Below are 9121 nucleotides of genomic sequence, written 5' to 3'. Positions count from 1 at the left end.
GCACTTTTAGCTGGATTATAAGGAAGGGTTACCAGAAGTGTGTTATGAGTTTGCATTGGAAAACAGCGGGCTTAGATTGAATTTTCGAATCCACGCATGTTATTTTCCACAGTAAAGTTTATCAACAGAAAAAAAATGTATGTAAGGTCTACAGGAAGGTAGTTTTCGAAAGGGAAAGGTCTCAGCTTGCACCTCTCGGAGGGCAATAATCAAAGCCATTTCCATGGATAAAACATATATGTTTGGAAGCCATATAAAATGGAGATCGATTAGGGGAAGCACTTACACAGATAGTTTTGAATAATTAAAAACTACTTGTGTAAATGTGCCTTAAAAATGTACCAGTAAAAAAAAAAAGCAGATACAAATTGTGCAGCTACTTTAACAGGGGGGCAATAATCAAAGCAAAACTATATGCATTGTTACATGTACTTTAACAGGGAATGGAGTAGAAAGGAAAATTGGTTCTTTACTGCTGATTTTCATTCCTGTACCACCACAGATCAGTCCAGACTCCTGGGTTTTGCCTCCCTGCCAGCAGATGGAGACAGATAAAGTTTCACTGACACTGTACATAACCCAGTGTGCCATCGGCAGTCCCTCAGTACCCTCAGTACCCAAGCCAAGATGACAACAACCATAAATTTCTAAGCAAGCTTCTAAGAAAACTTGCTCCCCTCCAACGAGCTAGAAGAAGTTGAAGTTACCCAAAAAGACAATGGAAAACTCATTTCCCAAGTTTAACATAATCAGCATTGAAAATTCATATATCCAGACATTTTTTCTTTTATTATCATACAACTATACTGCTGACTATTCACACTCCAGCACTCGGGCCCGTCGTTGACACACACACACACACATCATTAAACCTAGCCATGAGCAGGACGCAGACATTCTACAGCCTAGAAAACATTATTTAAAAATAAAAAAAAAAAACCAAAGATTGACTTTTCCCTTCCTTCCTGAGTAGAAAATGGAGGGTGGCAGGGGAACCACATGTCAGATTGAGTCTAAAACAAATGGAAAAAGGACAGTGAGGAAAGAAAGCAGTATATGCAAATACACATATGGGGCATTTACTTAAAGATAATCAGCATGCAATCTTCCACCGCTACCATGTCTGGCTGTGTACCAGTTTAAATCATTATTCAGCTTTTGTGAATTCAGTTGGATTAGTCTTGGCTGGCTTTTGAGGCAATCATTGTTCAACCTTTGTGTGTGCGACCAAATTAGTCTTGTCTGGCTTTTGATGTAATCCCTTTTTCAAGCTGGCTTCCACTTTCAGGTGTATGCACAGGGGGTGTCAAAATATCACAGTTTCCCCCATGTTTGACATCCTCACTATGACAAGTTTCTTTATCCATGTGTTCACATATTCCTGCATCCGTATAATTAAGTAGACACAAACTATATTACTTTACTGTAGGACTGGAAAGTGGCCAGACAGGAAGAGATTTAAATGTGAATTAAAAACATGGCTATTCAAAAACACATATAATTTAATTTAAAAACATCAGAGCATACAGAACCACAAAGACAAGGACAAAAGATGATGGTAATCGAATCATTAAGAATAAATCAAACAAGAGAATGTGAGACTCTCAAAATGACCCACTGACTAAGATGTGAAAACTAATCATTTCATTTTAATTATCCATACTCTTCTTTGCCATATGTACTACAGAAATTTTAATATATACTAGAAAAAAAAAATGTAACTTGGTAGATATTAATGCCCGCCTAGGAATACCATCCCTGTAACTAATCTTTGTTTCTCTGTTTGTTGAATTATAAATATGAATGTAAAGCATTGTGATCTTTACATGGAATGACAGTATATAAAATGTCTAAATAAATAAACAATATTATGCCCATTTTCATAAAGGACTCCAGTGGTAATCTCGGAAAAAGATCAGAAAGCCTGATTTCAATACTGCACAAAATGGCAGAAGCTACTCTGAAGAACAAAATTACTAACCTTCTGAATAAACAGACTTATAGAGCAGAGCCAGCTTGAATTTTGCAAAGGGAAATCTTGTCTTACAAATCTGTTAGATTTTTTTTTAAACTCTTTATTTAACAAACCTTTTTGGGCATACATCATATATATATGTCCAATATACATCCATTACACAGCACATTACAAAAATGACATCATGGTATATATATAGCAGGTAATTAAAAATTAAAGGGCTACTATCCTCACTCTGTATAACCATACACATACAACAACATATGAGGATTGATATTAATTACTTAGAATATAATCTATTCATACTTGTTCTAACCAAGGGAATTAGTATGTGTATGGATATATATAGCAGGTACAGGAGACCCTTAATCTAAGTGATACAGACCCCATAACTTTTTCATATTTATAAAATTCCCTTTTTAGGTCAAAGCTGCAACTTTTCTAGATCAGCAACATCTTGGACCTGGGTCCACGAAAAAACCAAAGAAGGAGTAGAATTCCAAACGGTAGCAATAGTGAAGCATGCCGCCAATGACAGCTGGCCCAGTAATTTCCGGCACTTCACTGGGACAAAGGACCCATCCCATTTCCCAAGAAGACTCAGTAAAGGCTGAACATGTACAGCAGTATTTAAAGTGAATCAGAATTTTCTTCCTCATGATGCAGTGGTTCAGACATTAACATTTAATGTAAAAATATGTAAATCAGTAGCCAGCATAAATCAGAGGGAACAAATGTAGAGCATGGGAAGCCAAATACATGTAGAGAAAACGCAGAGAATGAGATGAACCCAATAAGTCAGCAATTAAGAATTGAGACGGAAGGTCCCGGGACATAAGTGAAAGGGACAAAAATAAATTCATGAAAGAAAAAAGCGCAGACAAAAAAAAGGCTCGGTGCACTAAGAAGTTCCCAGTGGAAATGGGAAAAATACCTAGGTGGAGGTGGTGGGGCAAGGAAACAGGCCGCTCAGTCCTCCAACATTAAAAGGAATAATAAAAACGAAAACTGTTGCCAAAGTAGAAAGAAAAAAGCAAGCAAAAATACCGACCACAACATTCGTGACAACTGACAAGGAGAGAAAATGTTTAGTAATATGGGATGTACATTCACTAAGTAAGAATCAGCAGATCACAACAGTCCCAGTAATGTCCATAAACCTGGTCCAGACGTCCAACATAGAGAGCAGAACAGCAAAACCACGATCATCATCGGGGATCGGAGAAGTGGAAACACAATTGGGGATCCTGGACCAACGAGGAATTGCAGGAAAATAAGAAACAGGAGAGCAAGGCAAGGAGGGAGCCAATAGGCAAACATGGCGGCAGGTCAGTGAAAACGATGATGCCGACAGGAGAAGAGACAAAACAAAAATGGCATCAAAGGTGAAGAAAGTCAGGTGACCATCGGAGAAGACCATGTTAAACCATCCAAGTATGTAATCAGTTTTTCAGGTCCTCATAAGAGTGAGTAAAATTATTATGGGTCACCCACATCCTGGCTGGATACATTAAGGCACACTGAGCTCTGGCTTCTTGCAGAAGTGGTTAAAGTACCAAAAATGTCTTCCTGTGGGCAGCTGTGATCTTCGCCAGATGCAGAACAAAGGTAAGGCGCATGGATTTGTAAGTGACTGGTGATTTGGCCTTGGCAGCCGCCAATATCAATAGCACTTGTTGATATTGCAAAATCTTCAGAAAGATGGTCCTTGGTTGCGTAGATTAAGGCATTGGCCGAGAAGGGATACAATGTACATGTTCTATCTCCAATAGCAATTTAAAGTACAGGCCCAGGCTCACTGAGATCAACTGCCTGAGAAACAGCAAAATGTCACATCCTTCTTTGCCTTCGGGAACTCCAAGAATGCAAATGTTATTGTGCCTATTGTAGTTTGAGAGATCTTCAAAGTCGCATGGAAGAGAAGTCAATTTTGCGTCATAGCCTGGATGTCTGCAACCACCACCACCACACAAATATTCATCCTGCGCTCTAAAGAGTCCAGACAAGGAGGTAAGGCCACAACATTAGCAGCCAAATCTGACAGCTGTAATTTAATAGCGCAGGTAGTTTCCATGTTCTGGCCCAGCATTTCTTTTAGCTGCTGCAACTCAGTAAGGATTGGATCAGGGCCTATGGTGCCCTCCCTGCTGATGCCTTCTCTGGGGAAGGGGGATCATATTTGGTTCTTTTTTATCCCCAAAGCTACAGCAAAGCCACTTTAATCTTCCCAGATTTTGATGTAGCCATTTCGTAAGCCTGTACTATTATTGCTGGAGGCAATGGGGCAAAAAAGGCAACAGTAAATTGAAAAATAGCAAGATCATCTGAGGAGCTGAGGAACTAAGCAGCTATCTTCCTTGGTGCTCACCAGCATCCCAAGGATGATTGGCTTGACTGCTTTGGATAAAATATTGAAGGAGATTCTTTCCTTGTGCAGGAACCCAATTCGAAGCATGATAGGAAAGTTGACCAAGGACAGCTGATCAGGGAAGGGCTCGCCATAAAAGAGGATATGGTAAACAGCTTATCCAGCATCGCTGTGGGAAAATGAACTAGAACCTCATTGATAAAGCCACCAGCACCTGAGTCCAAGAATACTTCGGTATGCACCTCGGTATTGTGGGAGGTAAGGCAAACTGCCACAAGCAACTGAGGAGAGGATGAGGGCTGGCCTAGTTTTGTCTGCAACGCATAGGAAACGCTGATGTTCTTGTCGGATTGGAATATGAAGGTAGGCCTCCGAGAGGTCCAGGGAGGCAGCTGCAAATTCAGCTGGCTTGTGCTTGAAGACTGTGTGTGCGCACAGATTTTGAGCACCTAAGCAAGCCATGACTAGGCGCATGCACAACCTATGCAGTCAGGAACTCTATGCCGAAGTAGTTGTGTGCGTAGACTGTGCGCGAAGTTGTGTGCGCACAGCACGCACATACCAAGGCTGTGTGGAGGGCAATGTAAGGTGCACAAAATTGCACGCAAGATGGTGCCGATGCAGCCTACCATGTGCCGACCAAGCCTGAAGCGGGGCCTAGCCCACTTGGGGGGTGGCCGCTCAACCTGCTCGGATGCCCATTTCTCTTTACTGCAATGGATCGGGAATGACGTCAGTATGGTATGCCGAGCAAGGAGACCGGAGGAAGCCTTACCGAACCCCTCCAATGTGTCTGAATGGGAAAATCCTTTTTTTTCCCCACTTACCTGGACTCAGCACTTACTGGCTGAGTATGGAGATGGTCTCCGGCTGTGGGGGGGGAAAGAGGGTTTTGGTCGTCACCACCACATTCTGCTTCCTACACCCGCTGCCTTTCAGCTGCTTCAGCAGCAAAGTCCATACCGGGAACCGGCTACCGGACCAAGGCACAGCTCTGAGGGATCTCGGAAATCACTTCAGGAATTCTTAATTGGGGAGAGACCATTAGGCATCACTGCAGAGAGTGGGGCTCAATCTTTCTTCAATTTAAAGGAAACGGAGAGATAGTGAAGAGCTGAGGTCATTGCAGGGGTGTATCTAAGGTGACATCTGCACTGAAACCTGACTCAGTCTCCATCTGCTAGCAGGGGAGCATAACCCATTGGTCCTGAGTCCATCTGGCTACATGCTAGGAAAATGTCTTCATTTTAAAAGCACTGACTTATGTAACAGATTTGCCAATACCCCACCAGAGTTCCTGTTTCACCCGACAATGTTTTTTTCAGGGGGGACACAGAGCAAAAGGCAAACTTTAACTGGCAAACAAACATCAAACATGCTGAAAATCATAGAAGATTATCAGACAAAATCTCTTCGCCTAACACAGCACTTCTTTGCACTTGGCTTTGCAAAAGTGTCATGCAGTCATGGTGCTTTAATTTTTTTCAGAATGTTATTGATGGTCCAGTGATGATTATGTTTTGAACCACCGTTTGTTTTTTTATGAGTAGCTTAGAGGAAGAAGAGTGCTTGTATGAACTGGCCCTTTTTCACTATTTTTACTTTGATTTGTTAGTTCAGATCGTTATTGCAATATTTGAAGTTCTTTATGATTCAATTTTTTCCCTAATATTGGGTAACCCTTTTATTTTTACATTGGTTTATTGGGTGCCTTTTTTCAGTGTTCCTGCTTTATATTCATACCTTGTGGTAATTGAAATCTCCTATTATTGTGTTTTCATGTTTGGCAGCTTGCATAATTGGTTATTTATTTAAAGTGCTTGTTACCTGCCTTAATAGATAAGTCTCTTTCTGCATGTATTATCCTATTGAAAACTTCCTGATATCAAATTAACAGAGTTAAGTTATAAATTAAAGTAAGTGCTTTTAAAATAGTTATGATGATTATTATGTTTACTTCAGACTTCACACCAATGATATAAAGTGGAACAACATAATTAGGATGCTGGAAGTCAATTCAAATGCAGGATCATCATCACTGCCATTTTATCCTGCTCCCTAGACGTTAATAATTAGGTGCTCAAACGTTTGGTACACTTTACAATTCTCCATAAAACTAATTATAATTTGTTGTCATTGGAAGTATACAGATATTTTGGAGTTATTTTCATATGGTCAATGATGCTAAAAGTACAGGATTTAAAAAAAAAATTGTCAGAACTTACAGGTCTTCATTCAACTGGTCACTGCTCTAGTCGCTAGGCCATGCTCCTTTCCCTTTGAGGATTGCCCAACCTCTAGGAATTTAAAACTTTTAGAAGGAGGCTCAAGATGGTATCATGAGAGATGCTGCTTGGGGCACTCAGCATCAATACTTTACTAAAATTTCTTACTTATTTCCATGGTTAAAACATAAAGGTTGGACCATGGGGAGATCCCCAGCTCCTCCTGCGACAGTCCAGCTACGTCAGGCTTCAATTCCAGAGTTCACGGGTGGCTTTACTGTCCCCATTGTTGGAGACATCTGGTGCCGTGTCAGGATCTGGAGCAGCTGGACCTGAAGGTGTCAGAGTATCAGCAGTCAAACTGTGCCACAAACTCTAGCGAGGGTCATGGCAGTTCAGGCATGAGGATCATCATTGCCTTTCCTGGTGGGATCGATGCAGCGGGCATTTAGGGATGCCCTAACTCCAGGCTTTGCAAGAGGTGGATGATCCCCGATGGAACAACTGCTGCAGAGAGAGTTGAAAGGAGATGGGTGCTCCGAGGGAATGGCTGTTGCCACAAAGGCATCCCTTAAATGTATTGGGGCAAATCACAGCACATGAAATTAATATTCCTCAAGACTTTCATCCAAGTCTCCTTTAGTGAAACCTGAGTCCACTACTTTATTTACTATTTGGACTGCTCTTGCTTCTATGGAACAATTTTTGGCTTCTATGGCCACCCTTAGATATGCATTCCAGGATGAAAGCCCAAAAGAATAGTACAACCTTATGTGGAGAGGATTGTGAAATTGGAACAATCCTTGGCACAAATAACATTTATTCGATTGACTGCGATCCACGATAAAAATTGTTATTCATCATGGGCTTGAAAGACTGGAGAATTTCAATAGGGTTTTAAAAGCTGATTACTGAATTTTCATAAATCCTCTCACCTTTCTCCATACGAATTGTTAGTTACATATTGCACAGAAGTGCTGAGAAATCCAGATGTTGGGTATTTCCACTCATGAGCAAAATTTTCCCCCTTACCCTAATCTTAAGAAAATAATCGTTTCAACTCTGAAAGGGTAACTGGAGAGCGGGTTCAGAATCTCTCAGCAGATAGGAGGAAGAGGCTATCAGAGCTACATTTGCATTTTCTCAGCATAGAGGTAATACAATGAGGCTGTATTTTTGGTCCTGTCAATTGCCTGGAAGATATGAAGTTTTCCCAAACGTAGGTCGTGATACTCGGAAAAGAAGACCGAAGTTTCTGTGTGCCAGGAAGTGTTGACTCTTGGTGCAACTTGTGTTGTTAGATTTCTGGTGGGGGGGGGGGGGGTAGCCCTCTAAATTGAAATTTTTCTTGGATAAGAAAGATTGCGAGTTTGTCTTTATATGATAAGAGACCTAATGCTCTCTTGGGAAGGGATTGCTCTCTCGGGAACCCTTTTCTATTGCCTGATTTTATAGCTTTGCTCCTAGGTTTCCCCTTTTGTTTGTGGCAGGTGACTGAACACATTATTTTTCCTTTTTTCTTGGTTGGTTATTCTAATGGATTACCTGCTTCGTTTTTCTTTAAGGTGTACTTCATATACATATGAAATGCAAATAAAATAAAATGACTGTCCTGCATGTTGACTTTTCAATACTAATAACTTTACTTGAGCAGTGAATGTATAATTACAAATCTATTTTGCTAGCCATGATTGTCCAAAGAGAGAGCAGGGAACATGTAAATTTTACAGCTTAACAATGTTGTAATGGACATAATAAATCATTGCCTTCTTTTAGGACTCAGATTTTTCAAAATTTCCACCCCAGGTATCACATAATAAACACAAAAGTCCAGGTACAAATTATTATTGGGCCTCCAAAAAAAAAAAAAAAAGATAAAACTATGATCGCTTTCAAAGAGCTATTATTTCAATCTTCAAAGCACAATATCTTAAAAAAAGTTCTCTCTATGCAGGAAGCCTACAAAACCATCTAGACATATTTGGGTACTTTTGCTAGTTGTTGTTCCTGGTTCTTTGCCAAAAGGAAAATTGACCACAGGGGTGGGGGGGGGGGGGGGGGTAGTTCTTGGTCACTGCACAACGCAGAGCGTTTTCAGTCTGCAGGCAGAATTTGGCAGTGGGCTGGTGGGAAATGGACACAGAGATGCTGGGGTGGCCACCTGCTGCTGCCGCCTTGCCCGGCCCATTTCTGACTAGTCTTATCAGTCCCTTCTCCTGACAATCACAGCCATGGCCCGCAGAACAGCTGATCCTGTTGTCTACTCTCGGGGGACCATGTAGCTCAATCCTACGAAGCACCTCACGGTTCCAGAAGTTAACAGTTATTTCAGGGGCCACAGTCAGCAGTGTCTGAACAAGGAGGAGAGAGACTAGTAGTGATAGTGGGGGCAGCAGGAGATTGACTTTTATGAGTGGATGTCGACTGGCTGACAGTGAAGAGTGTGAGTGAGAGTGTGAGCGAGTGTGTGGAAGATGTGAGCTGGGAAAGCTTTGGGAGAATAAGCTGGGGTGAGAGAGTGAGTGCTGGGAAGAAGATGGATGGGTTTTAGAA

Source organism: Rhinatrema bivittatum, chromosome 5, assembly GCF_901001135.1.
Source record: "Rhinatrema bivittatum chromosome 5, aRhiBiv1.1, whole genome shotgun sequence".
Lineage (NCBI taxonomy): Eukaryota > Metazoa > Chordata > Amphibia > Gymnophiona > Rhinatrematidae > Rhinatrema > Rhinatrema bivittatum.
This window is presented reverse-complemented; position numbering follows the sequence as displayed.